This window comes from Ascaphus truei, chromosome 5 (genome assembly GCF_040206685.1).
Source record: "Ascaphus truei isolate aAscTru1 chromosome 5, aAscTru1.hap1, whole genome shotgun sequence".
Lineage (NCBI taxonomy): Eukaryota > Metazoa > Chordata > Amphibia > Anura > Ascaphidae > Ascaphus > Ascaphus truei.
In genome coordinates, this window is record NC_134487.1 from 302,987,228 (window position 1) to 303,001,645 (window position 14,418).

Here is a 14,418-nt window from a genome sequence, read left to right on the forward strand (position 1 = left end):
GATAGGCGTTCATAGCCTAATCACTGCTACTAGAATTGCGCGAGTTTATGAACATGCCAAAAAGCGGTGATAAGTGGCTTATCACCGCTGCCTCGGTGATATTTTTTATGAGCATTTTTTTTTGAGCGATTCAGTCTTTTATCACCCACTTATCACCGCTTACTGAATAGCAGTAGGCATTTTGGGCGATAAGTGCTTGATAAGTGGCTTATGAACGCTTTCTGCATAGGCCCCTTAATCGCTTAGCTATATACCACGAACATAATATAGCATTGTAAAGCAAAATTCTATCCAAATTTACCTATGGTTACTAATAGTCTAAAGTTTGAAAAACTTGATAAAAACTGAAATGCATTTAATCAACACATGAATCTCTGATTGGCTTCATTCTAAACTCCATTGCCTGTAAAGATAACCATGACTACCATTTTTATATAGAATACTATGGTAATCTTAATCTCTTATAAGAAAGATTGCTCTTATACTGTATATATTCTCCCCCGTAATATAACAGAAGATTAATATCAAATCTTAAACAGAGAAAAACTATACCTATACTGTCAGGGAACATGAGAGGTTTGGGCAAATGCATAGAATCTATATGTAGAACCTAAATCAAGAACCCTATCAAAAACACTATAGAAAACGCTTGCGGTCCCACTCCATGTTCAGCCCATTGGGATGCAATGTATTCAGAGAAAAAATCCAATGTGCCTCTCATTGGTATAGGGTTTTAACCCTATCCCCCCTACATATTGGTGGGGGGATGTGTTCCAGGGTTATACATCGCAGAGCTTTCACAGAGCGAAGGGGCCATGAAGTGAAGTGTTTTGATACAGGGGGCATTATATTTTGTTTAGATATCAGTCTTAAATGTTCAAGGCAACGAATTTTCAGTACCCTGGTTGTTAGACCTACATACAGTTTTTGGCACCCAGAGATCAAAAGATACAGTATGAATTTTGATTGACATGATATAAATGGATTGATTTTGAAGTTCTGTGTCCTGTCTTTATTCTGAAAATGAGTGGTCTTCATCCTGTGTGGACACATTTTCATGGGTTGGTGGGAGATGTCCGTTACTAGTAGACACGACATGTTTACTTAATGTTGAATTTCACTTATTGCCTTTATGACTTGTCTTATCCCTGCGTGCAACACAGGAGTATTTAGAGAGTTAACAACCTCTCATACATCATTGGTTGCTTTGCATATATTCTTTTTTAATTAATTGGAGACAGCTGAAGTTTCGCGGGTTTCAGAGTCTTTTAAATGTATGTTCAGTCCATATCTCTCTACTCCTAGACGAAGCGTCCGCAGTGCCGTGAAACGCGTAGAGGGAGGATATGGTGCACCTGTTCGTGTGTGTGCAGAAATAAAGTATTTTCCTGTACATGGGTTTGTTCTGGCTGATTGTCAGTACGCTTCAGTGGCTCCGGATACTTCTACCTTCTTTCAATGTCTCACATTTTGATCTGGTCTGTAACTGTTACATACGCCTACAATATATATTATATTTAACTGTGCATGCAATGTCTTGTATATAATGTATACCCTGTTAGACTATGTAAATATGTAACTATGTATTTGTAACCATGTATTATTTGTCATCATAACTCTATGACCAGGACATACTGGAAAATGAGAGGTAACTCAATGTATTACTTCCTGGTAAAACATTTTATAAATAAATAATACATTTATTATTCTACAAATACCGAGTTATATTGATCATTCGTGTGCAGGATGTGTTATGTAAACGTCCAACCTGTTGTAACGACGGACCTACAGTGGCGAGAAAACGTTTGTGAACCGCAATAATAATTACGGAAATTCCATAGTTTTTCCATGATAACCTTCTTGAATCAAAACCAGACTCTTCTGAAATTTTCAACAGGTTTTATATTAACCAATTCCATGTCTTTTGAAACAAAATGATGTATGACTTAGACAAACAGTGTAAGAGTCAGGGTATGTGAAAAAGTATGTGAACTCCTTGTTTTATCAGCTAAATTAAAGGAGATAATTAGAATCAGGTGTTTAAATTATTAGGTAGATCTTGAGGTGTTAGTTTGGGAGGCCCCACCTTATATAAAGAACAGAAACTTTTTTGAATTTTGTCTTCACCATACAGGTGTGTGGAAACTCGACATGCTACGATCAAAATACATCTCTGACTTCAGAAAACAGTTATTGATGCTCATTAGTCTAGAAAGACTAACAAAACCATTTCTTTTTTGTCTCAATTTTTTTATTGGGCACAATCATGTAATACAGTACATACAAGGGTGTCATGATCCCATGACAGTGGTGCTTTTTACAGTCTGAAAGTGACCATATAACATTTTCCATTTTCTTGGGTGTGGGGATATAGAGGGGAGGGGGGGAGAGGGGGGAGGGGAGAAGACATACAAGGGTGTAGGGAGGGGAGGGGGGGGAAACCCAGTACAGGGGGGGGGGGGGTGGCGCGCTCCTGCCTCCGCGACTAAGTATGGGTGAGTTTATTTTGTTAGCCAGGGGTCCCAGGTATTTAGGAATTGGGGTATTTTCTTTTGAAGCAGGGCGGTCAATTTCTCCATCGTCATAACTTCTTTGATTCTTCTAGTGACAGTAGTTCTAGAGGGGGCTTTGGTCTGCTTCCAAGCGGCTGCTATGGAGCACCTGGCCGCCGTCAATATGGCCATTATAAGTCTGGACATTGGTGGGGGGAGGTCATCGATAGGTTTGTTCAGCACCAGGGTCAGCGGGTCCAGGGGTAGGGATAGTCCCGTAACTTCGCGTAGGAGCCTCTGGATCATGGTCCAGAATTTCTATATCTCCGGACATGACCACCAAATGTGGGCCATGTCCCCCTTTTGACCACATCCCCGCCAGCACAGATCAACTGCGCCGGGGTAGATCTGGCTCAGCCTAGCGGGAGTCAGGTACCATTGGAATAGGATTTTGTATATGTTCTCTTTTATTGTTGTGCAAATTGAGGTTTTAGAGGCCTGCTCCCAGATCTCCTGCCAATCCTCCGGGTCTATTGAGAGGCCTAATTCCTCGGACCATCTTTGCATATATCGATGGTTGGGTGGGCTTGAGGGGGACTCTAATCCTTTATATATTTGAGAGATCAGGCCTTTTTGGTAGGTTGTTTTGGTACAGAGGGTTTCAAATCTGGTTAATTTAGGGAATTTAGAGGTTGGTGAGAGGGATAGAAGGAAGTGTCTTACTTGCAGATATTTAAACAGGTGGAGGCCCTGTATCTCGTATTTATCCCTAATCACCTGAAAAGTAGCAATCTCATCTTTCTGCAGCAGGTCGGCCACCATCCTAATATTATGACTCTGGAATTGGTCAAATTGACTTGGGGAACACCCTGGAGGGAATTTGGGGTTCCCGAAGATGGGGGTGAGCTGTGAGGGGGATGCTACCAGACCGTACTTCCCTTTGCATTTAAGCCATACTTCCCACGTGCATCTCATTGCTCCCAGGGCAAACCTTGGTGGTTTAGCCCCTCTGCTGCCAGTGGGCCACATTGCCACCTGGAAGGAGAGGGGGTAGGCGTAGTGAGACTCTATCTCTAACCATGAAGCTAAGGCCGGGTCGCAATTCCAAACTACAGCCTGCTTCAGCTGTGCTGCGAGATAATATTTTGCTAGGTCGGGGACCCCCACACCTCCTCTCTCTCTAGACGAGAGCATCACTGACCGAGGGACTCTGGGCCTTTTGTCGTTCCAAATTAATTGGAGGATTATAGACTGCATGTTTTTAAGCGCTGTTTGTGGGACCGGGATTGGGAGGGTTTGGAAATTATACAACAGTCTTGGAAGAACGTTAATTTTTACTGCCGTCATTCTTCCAAACCATGAGATTTGGTGTTTTTTCCAGATGTCTAGGTCTTTTTTGATCTGGTTAAATAAAGGGGGGTAGTTATATTGGTATAGAGTGTTTTAGGAATTAGAGATTTTGACACCTTGGTATTTAATATGGGTGGAGCTCCAGCGGTATTTATAGTTGGCTTGAATAAGGTTCCAGTCCTGGGGGGGAGGGATAAGTTTAGGACCTCAGATTTGTCCATGTTTACTTTATAGTCAGATATTTGGCCAAATTGTGTCAGGTGTCGTTGGAGGTTGGGGAGGGAGGTATGGGGGGCCGCGAGGGTCAAAATTACATCATCTGCAAACAGCGAAATTTTGTGTTCTCTATCTCCAATTTGAATACCTTTTATATTGGGTTCGTCCCTGATCGTAGCTGCTAGGGGCTCTATAGTTAGGGCAAATAGTAGGGGAGAGAGTGGGCAGCCTTGTCTGGTCCCGTTTCTGATCTTTATTGGTTCTGAGAACCCACCTGCCAGTTTGACATATGCTGTTGGGTTATGGTAAAGAGCTCTCACTCCTTCCAGGAAAGGTCCTGAGAATCCAAACCTCAGCATGGTCTGGTCTAGGAAGGACCACTTGATCCTGTCGAACGCTTTTTCAGCGTCGAGGCTTAGAATCATTGCCCTGGTCCCAGAGAGATGCACGTGGTCTATTATATCCACTATTTTGCGGGTGTTGTCGGAGGCCTGTCTTCCAGACACAAAACCTACTTGATCGACATGTATGAGTCTAGGGAGAATTGGGTTTAGCCTGTTTGCCAGGATCTTACTGTAGATTTTGAGATCGGTATTTAGCAGGGAAATAGGCCTATAATTCCCACAGTGGAGAGGGTCTCTGCCCTCTTTGTGAATAATCGCTAAGTTTGCTGCTGTAATAGTAGAGGGTATCGGCTCTCCCTGTAGGAATGAGTTATACATTTGGAGGAGGTAGGGGGATAAAATTGGTAGAAACATTTTATAATAGCTATTAGAGAAGCCATCTGGGCCCGGAGTTTTTGCTATCTTGAGAGATTGTATAGCTTGGGAAAGTTCCTCTTGAGTTATAGGTTTGTTCAAGCTCTCTATTTCTTCGGGAGTGAGTGTGGGGAGGCTGCACTGCTCTAGGTATTGGGTTATTTTAGTGATATTAACTGGGTCCTGGTCTGGGGGGTGAAGATTGTACAGGTCTGAATAAAATTTCGCGAACTCTTGTGATATCTCCTTCTCTAGATATGTGACCTGTCCTTTATCTGTCTGAATTTTTGCTATCTGGGCTTTTGCTCTGGCACCCCTTAACTTCGAGGCCAGGAGCTTGTCGGCTTTGTTGCCTTTGTCAAAGTATTTTTGTTTTGACCATCTAAGGGCTTTTTCAACTTCCGCTAGCTGTGTGTGTTTGAGGGCAGCTCTGGCTAGGGTTAGTTGCTTTAGCGTCTTTGTGGAGGTTGAGATTTTGTGTTGGGCTTCTAACTGAGAGATATTTCTGTGAGCTCTTTTTGGAGTTTAAGTTTTTGCTTTTTTTTGTGTGAGGCCACAGAAATTAAGTCTCCTCTGATAGTAGCTTTATGAGCCTCCCATAGCATAGCTGGGGTTGAGGCGGTGCCTTTGTTATACTTAAAGAATGCTACCAGTTTTTGGCGTATTGATGTCTCAGTGTCGGGGCAGTTAAGCAAGGAGTCATTTAGCTTCCATTTATATTGGGCATGTTTAACAAAGGGGAGGGTTAAGAAAAGAACAATAGGTGCATGATCGGACCAGGTGATTGGTCCGATGTTGGACTGGGAGGAGGCCTGGAAGACGTTGCTGGTGCCCAGAAAATAATCGATCCTCGAATAGGACTGATGAGGGGTGGAGAAGAAAGTATAGTCCCTCTGGCCCTGGTGCTGAGCCCTCCATATATCGATCAGTGAGTAGTTCTCCGTGATATCGCGGAATTTCTTAGCTTTTTTCTGGGCTTGAGCGCTCCTCGGGGAGGGTGTGTGGTCTGGGCTTGTTTGGCCGGGGCCAGATTTGTCATTTATATATGAGGCTACCATATTAAAGTCTCCCCCAATAATCAGAGAGGACAGGGATTGTTGGTCTAGGGATTCTAGTAGGTTGGATAGAAATAGAATTTGATTATCTAACAAAACCATTTCTAAGGATTGGGGCTCCACAAATCCACTGTCACACAAATGGAGAAAGTTAAAGACCACAGTCACTCTACTCAGGAGCGGTCATCCTACCAAAATGTCTCCAAGAACAAACCGGCAAATCATTCAGGAAGTCACAAAGAACCCCAGAGTAACATCCATGGATCTGCAGGCCACTCTCGCCTTTGCTGTGTGTGTTTATGACTCAACTATCAGAAAAAGACTGAATAAGAATGTTTTTCATGGAAGGATAGCCAGGAGGAAACCACTGCTCTCTAAAAAGAACATTGCTACAGTCCGAAGTTCGCCATATAGCACATAGATGATCCACAAGACGTCTGGAAATATATTCTCTGGACAGACGAGTCAAAGGTAGAACTCCAACAGATTGCAGAAAACGTCGATTGGATTGGCAAATCTGTTCCGATTGGATCCAATGGCGTTTTTGGTTAATCCGCATGTATTGAAACTGGAACAATCCGTTGACGGATTTTACACCGCGGAACGGATTTTGAATGGAAAGCTCGGGAAATTCCGCTTAACGGATATTGACCGTTTCTCCAATCTCTACCTGGAACCTATAGACAACCTTTGTTACCTTGAATTATCTTATTTTTTTTATACACACACACACACGTTACTATACTCTTAACACGTTTGCAGTTTCTTTGAAAATGGCACTATGGAATTATAGCTGAATTTTCACATTTTCTACTTCTTCTATGCATTTCCAAACTGCGTATGTTTAAGTAGATTGTCCAATACAGTAAAATATGTGTCACTTTGCATCAATGTATCAAGGTGCATTGCATCAATGTTGGCTTCCTTAGTGTCATTAGCATTAGAATACAGTACGGGGAATAGGAATAGGAGCAATAAGTGGGTTTAATGAAAGTGCATGTGGTGATTGGGACGATCGTTTTCTTCCTTTATTGTGTCAATTTTGTGTTCTGACAGTTCAGGAGAGCAATAATTTAGTGGAATTAGTGTAGGAGCGTGGAAAGTGATATCTTGAATGTCAAGTAATGTTTGGATTCCCAGTGCTTCCATAATCGCGCCAGATCTGCTGTGCTCAAATAGTGCATGGGGGAGTGCTCCGTTTTTTAGCAAAGACACTGGGCATATAGAAATATATGTGTTTTACGCCACACATAGAACACTTTCATTTTGCATAGAATATCTATAAAGCTTTTCTCCTCTGTGCTGAAGTTTGTCTGCTCAGATTATGTATTAATCACATTAAGTCAGAGTAGAAAAAAAACCGAGGAGAAATCCAGAAACCATAATAAAGAATAGGAGGCGAGCCAAGAACGAAAACATAAATATTTTTAGATCATCTTGCATTTTGTGTTTCTTATCTGTAGCCCTTTCATTGTCTTTTTTATCGTATCTCTTCGCTGAATTTTCTCCAACTGCATGTCTTTTGATAAGATATTGCCACTATGCATTTGCCATGTTTTATTTGGGATGCAGGGGGCGTTAAAATGAAACATTAGATAATATTGTACAATAAGAATTCCTAGATCCCATGAAAAGTCTCAAAACTGGAATGCATCTTTGAACTTTTTTTATGGGTTCATTAAAGTTCTTTAAAGCAGAGTTACTGGGTGTGTTGGGCGCATAACAATGACCTTGTCGGATTCGTGTTTTTTTTAACTTTGTATCTGTGACTGTGACGATAGCTTCCACAGGCTTATTAATATTACACAAAAATAATTGGGTTTGAACTGAACGAGGCTTAAGATATAATAAATTGTGTTTATTCCTTAGAATAAAGGTGAACACAACAGATAATACAGTAACAAACAAGAAGTACACTTACTTAAGGGTTGGGGAATGAGAAGTATGATGTAGCATTTCTTTCAGCAGTGAGGAAATCATTCAGGTGATATCAGGTAACCATATCAGCAAACGAAGACAAAGGATATATGGGTGGACAGCAGTTTATAAACCATTCTCCTTCTATTCTTAACCTTAAGCACAGGGGATTGGTTTACAATTACCTCCAGCCACTCACTAACGTGGGAAAGCATTCTGACCCATGCCCCCCTGCTAGTTGGCACATGCGCAGTAGAACTCTGGGGGTCTCATTTCTGAAGCCCCACATTTACGTCAGGAATGCCAGAAAGTCTACCATTTGGAGTTCTGGCAGGAAAACCTTTGTTGAAAGGTGTTAACTGGAACACTTAAGACCTGCCCTGGTTTGGGCTTCGGATAAACAGTGAGGGTGATAAAACTCTTTGAACAGCACTTAAATCCTAGACATAGCGGGGTCTCCAGGGCCATCTGCTACCTTATGGCCCAAAAGAATTTCCTTTTGAACTTATCCATACCTTAGGATACACTATTAAGCATAAAACATAAACGTATTAAAATATCCGGTTCCGTTAGGTTTAGCAGGTCCAAACTTCCCAGTTGGCATTTCCAGAACTGGGACACCATATGGTCCAAAAAGCGACTGGCTACGACCTAAGAAACCGGAGTTACACCAATGCACATTAAATTATTTTAATACAAAAATCTCCATTGAAAAAGAAATCTCAGCTTTTCACTAAATCCCCATTGAAAACAACGGGCAGCTCCGCCATAGACTTTCAATGGTAAATCGCCGCCATTGAAGTCAATGGGGGTTTTCTGCCATTGAAGTCTATGGGAAAAGTCCCGAACTTCAAGGGGGTCCATACTCCGTCGGGTTGGTCCAAGCGGGTCAAGGATGGTTCTGCAGCGATGCCGGAGCAGTGGCTACAGATACCCTAAACCCTGATCCGCTGGACCCTCCGGAACCGGAGATATGGATTCCTAAAATTCAGCATTTCTCACTTAGTCATTTTTCTGAGCCGTTTCTGCCGCCGCCGGCAAAGCCTATGGCGCGACCCGCTCTATCTGGTTCGACCCTTATCGGGGGTCCAGGATTCGGGGACCCGGTGGTGGTCGAGTGGGGGGACGCTTAGGAACTAGGGGCAAAAAGAATTTTATCCCTAGGTGCCCTAAAACAGTTTATTTCCCCGCTAATTGACGTTGAACTTGACCCAGTGATTTTAGCTCTTTTGAAGGACATTGTATCCGCTTTGCGGTTTGCGGTCTGGACGGCAGCCAACTAGGTTACCTCGAGGCATCTCCATTGAAGTCAATGAGCCCATTGACTTTCAATGGAAAACCGCCGCTCTTCCTCTTGGACGCCACCTGCTGGTCACTACAGGAAACAGGACTAAAACAGCACAAATTCCTATTGAAATGCATTGAGCCCTAATGGCGGCCAATGGGGATCTGCAAAATGGTGTCCGAAAAGGCGGGAAACTTACACAAAGAGCTATAATCATTAAAGAATTATTAACCCTTGTGCTCCCGGATGGATTCTAGTGTGTGTGTGATGCAAACACTGAGTAACCAGACATTACAATGGAACAGGGGAAAATACATTTACATGTCATAACAAGGGTTACATCACATTTCTGGACCTCAGCCCAGTTAACCCCTTGTCTCCCTGGTGCGGTCAGGGGTGGCCAAATGGGGTGCAACCCCTTTAATACCGGGCCACCCCCTCTCTCCCTCTACAGTGACTATCACCAGCTGTCTCAAAAAACATTATATGTACTATGTGGTATCATTCTTGGTCTGTGAGATCTTACAACACAGTCTTCACATAGGAAGCCCCATCATACACATGGTCTTATGGGAATACAGTTAAGGGGAGGGGGGGGGTATGGGGCTGTACAGGCACTTGCTGATCACAGCGTGACATCACACAGAAGGGAGCAGCCAGAGGAATTCCAACCCCTCCCAAGTCTCACTTAAAATACAAATGTGTTGTATGCTGTCAGATTTGGGTAAGGAGGGTATCAGTTACCTAGTCCTAGATGAGACCCATTAAACATGTCAGTGGAATTAGTTCAGTTTGGTTCTATGAGGTATTTCCCCTTTAAGGTAGGAGACTACACTTCATTGTAAATGGTACAGACTAGAGCAGGAGTGCGCAAACTTTTTCGTCTGTGCCCCCCTGCCTGCTCTCCCCCCACCCCTGACTGCTCTACCCCCCTGACTGCTCTCCCCCCCCCCTGCTCGTGCCCCCCCTCCCCCTTACCTTGTCTCCGGCGTTTCTGACGTCACCTCGTCATTTAACGTCGCGTTAGCAAAGCGACGTCTTGTGACCCTACATTTGATGGCACGTCGCCAGAAGCCGCCGGAGACTTACAGACGCCCCGCACGCTCCCCCGGCATTTCATTGAAATGCTTTGGGAAAGGGGCGAAGCCTCTGCAAGCGCCGCGCCCCAGAAAATGTTACGTGCCCCCCCCCCCGTTTGTGCAGCCCTGGACTAGAGCACCTAGAATTCCCCTCCAGTACTTTGCCCCACAATGCATCAGACTGACTTATTGCTGGTAAATATGATATGACTAGTCACTAAGCATCACACTGACTTATTGCTGGTAAATATGATATGACTAGTCACTAAGCATCACACTGACTTATTGCTGGTAAATATGATATGACTAGTCACTAAGTATCACACTGACTTATTGCTGGTAAATATGATATGACTAGTCACTAAGCATCACACTGACTTATTGCTACTAAATATGATATGACTAGTCACTAAGCATCACAGTAAAATGTTTCAATGTTAGATCCTCGAAATTAGGTTTCAGGCCCTTTAACAAAAAAAAGAGTTTTCATATGGGTTGCGGATAAGAGATCATTTTTGATGTTACAAACGAGGTTTCAAGGGGAAATCCTCTGCAAATATTATAGCATTACAGGGTCCTCTTTTCATAACCCATGTTCCTTCCCTACGTACTCTTAACAGTTTAGGCATGAAAAGATTGTTCCAATGCAGAGGTTAAATTGTTGTATATGTACTGCCTAAAATCCCCAAGCAATCTTTAACAATACAATGTATGTTCCTCACCATGTCAAAGGTTGCCGTTCCCGTCTCAACACCGTCTTTACCAAAGTACAACGTGGAATAGGACAGTTTCAATTGTCTTCATTTCTTTTGAAAATTGTATCTGCTGACAAAATATATTCATTACATAGGAACTGAAAACTTAGATACAATTATTTAGCTCTTCTTCTATTCCATCTTCACGAGTCAGAAGCCCCCCCAGCTTTGGCGTGTCACATTATTTATGACACTGGAAGTATCAGACTGGAGTGCGTTCAGGTGCATGACTTCTGACGTTCAGGAAATGTTGGGGGTTATTAAATAACATTTACCAGTTGCAAAACCAGGGCAAAATAATTGCAGATTTATTAAAGAAGAAAATACATTGATTTCTGTAGGACTTCTATGAAAAATATTGGGCTGTTTTTTTTGCACATTTTTGGCCCTAGTTTTGCAGCCAGCAGGCATTAGTAAATAACCCCCCATATGTCACTAATCAAACGTATATAAGATCTACAGGTTGTCCTCACCCAATCAGTTATTTAAGGCTTCAGGATTTGGTTATTAGAGGATTGTACAGTAGATAGCTTCATGGAGGAGATTGGTCTTAACAACGAGGATTTTATACCCGGATTCTTCACTCAAATAGTTTATAACAATTATACATATTAACGAAGCAATATGGGTTAACTTTAAAATAAAATAAAAAATATATATATTTATTTTTTATTACAAGATTGAAGTAAGGGTCTCCAGAGCTGAACCCCTTTAATTTCAGCTCTGAGGACGCCCTGCTTCAAGAGATACTTAGCTCCGTAGGGGTGCGGATATTCCTGCAAGCAGAGAAACTGTGATCCTTAATCTAATGTCGGTGTTTAAATGCCCCGCATCACGCCGGCCAATAACAAGCCGTGACATCACCTGGTGCGGCTTCCTATTGGCCCGCGTTGCCTGAACCTTAAAACACTGCAGAGATACCGGCATCCCCTACGGAGGTGAGTATCTCTGGAAGCAAGGGGTCCTCGGAGCTGAAATTAATGGGGTTCAAACCTGTAATAAAAATAAATACATATATTTTTTTAAAGTTAACCAGTATTGCTGATTTAATACTTGCTGGGCATGTCTCCATTAAACCCAGAGTATGACTGTATTATTTCGGAGTTTCATCTCATAGCCTATAATATACAGAGTACTATTTATTGTACTATCAAAGTCTCCTGATTATAGATACTTTTTTTTTTTTATAAAGTCATAACTGTCACCCATTTATTTTTTTTCGGAATATTTAGCAGAGTTATCCCATAAAAGGCAGGAAATAATGCTTAGAGAATGTGATGCTATAATGACTGTAGGAAATTGCAACGTTTGGAGCCTGGCAATCGGAAATATAGCTTTGTTTGAGGTATTTTTCTTCCTATTGCATGCTGTAGGATTCGGAATTAATTCCCGTGCCACTGATTGCCACGTGTTCAGCTCTATACGGCACCATATAGGTTACCGTTGAATCCCCACTTCCGTGCTAACGAAAAGTGGAGATGATATCTCCAAAAATGAGTACCTTTCCACTTTCCCTTAGCACTGCTTGATATATCAATTGCGTCAATCAGTAATTGCAAGATTTGCGGTTATATGAAAAAATCAAATAGTTTTGTATCCAGTCAAACTGGAAGGTCTCATACTATCAGATCATTTATTAATTGCAAATCCATATATATTGTCTACCTCATCACTTGTGGATGTGGTAACCAATATGTTGGAAGAACCATTAGGAATCTTAAAGTACGCATTATGGAGCATGTGCGACTGATTTCAAAAGGGAATTTGGATCATCCTGTCCCCAAACATTTCACCAACTGTACCCAAGGAGGATTAAAAAACTTCAGTTTTCAAGGTATTGAGTCTATTTTACCATTGCCCAGAGGGGGTGATAGGATTAAAAAGCTGGATCAACGTGAGGCATTCTGGATCTTTACTTTAAGAACCAGAGTGCCTCACGGTATGAATATTGATTGGGACCTTTCCCACTTTCTGTAGTGGGTAAGGGTTCTGTATTATAGTAATGTTCTATGCTTACTCGAATTCAATTAAAATGTTTATGATATTGGTAATTGATATATTCTATTTAATGGTGTCTATCTGTTTCATCCATATATGGAGTTTAATATTGGTTTAATAATATATATGATAGTTAACACTTATCTATTTCTCTCCATATAATGTACTATGTCCATGACAATCACATATACCTTGTCTGTGCTTCTTCTTATGAATATAGTTTCAGCTTACTTATTACTTAATTAATATGTATTAAATGTGTATATATTTCTTTCATACAGTGAATATTATGTTATTTAATTAATTGAACACTACAGTCAGTTTTGGGTTTGTGATTGCTTTAACATCTTTTTGCATTATTATGTATCTGATTTATTAATAGTTTTTTTTCAATTTTTTGTGTTTTTATACTGTTGAACGCTTAGTTTAAAGTTCTTTTTGTGTATTTTATTGATTTTTTTGATAGATATGTGAGTTTGTTTGTTTTTTAGAGTATTAATAAAGTTGTTGAAAAAAACATTTTTTAAATTCCCTTCCGCCTCTAGCCCGGTGGGAGCATCAGTGCCATGCGTTTCAGGCTGGAAGCGGGCGCACACGAGTCACGTCACCTCAGGGATTTAGCCGATTGGATAGTAATGAGCTGGTGTCACAGTGATGCAACGCGTCACTGGCGCGCATGCGCAGTGTGTCTTCACAGACTTTTTGACGCTAAATGGGGCTTATAAATGCGAGGAGGTATGTATACATGTTACACCTTGATAAAGTCCCACGGGACGAAACGCGTTGGTGTGTGGGCTGTGTTTCTGTCCCTGTGTACTTATGGAATAAATTACCCTCAGTTTTAGTCTGGAGTTGTGCCCTTTATTTTTTCCTATAGGATTTTTCCTTTGGATTCTCTTGCCAGCAGTGCTCCTTTGCTCTCTTCGGTTTTGATATATCTGGGGCTGGTAATTAGTGGCTGTTAGCAATGGTTTCCCTTACATTTACTTTAGAAGATATAGAAAGGGCGGTATTTTATTTTGGGGAGAAGCATTGGTTTATTTCGATCAGCCGGCACCACTACATAACAATTCCTTCGTGGGATTTTTACTTCAAAGGAACAGTATATTTGTTCCGCTTGGTTGCGGTTACCAAGAAGATATTAATGCCGGTTACTATACAACGTGGCTGGGATAGTCCCTTGTAACGACATCTTTTTAGAGCAGGTAATTAGAAACGTATTTCCATGGCTATTAACAAAAAAGCGTGATCAATACGTGGCTGTGTGGCATGTATCTATGTTATTCTTAACACGTTCTTTTCAGTGTAAATTCCTGGACTACAGTCAAACCAGCACAGAGCCACAGAGCCACAGAGCCACCGAGCCACAGAGCCACCGAGCCACAGAGCCACAGAGCCACAGAGCCACAGAGCCACCAGCTACACTAGCCATTTTCTTACTGTCTTTGCCCCCCGTATTAAACAGAATGGCCTAGATCAATAGTGGCCAACTCCAGTTCTCAAGCGCCACCAA

At 41.9% G+C, this 14,418-nt stretch overlaps 1 long non-coding RNA gene across 2 annotated transcripts in view; it reads left to right on the plus strand.

Annotated features, from left to right (window-relative positions):
- LOC142496294 (uncharacterized) overlaps window positions 1–14,418 on the plus strand; it is a 36,749-nt gene that overhangs the window by 20,890 nt on the left and 1,441 nt on the right. The window contains exon 3 of one of the 2 annotated variants that reach the window (XR_012801942.1): window positions 2,135–2,233. The exons of the other annotated variant lie outside the window; for it this stretch is intronic. This is a non-coding gene — a long non-coding RNA (uncharacterized LOC142496294). Of the gene's footprint in view, window positions 1–2,134; window positions 2,234–14,418 lie in introns of those variants that run through there. 2 annotated transcript variants of the gene reach the window in all.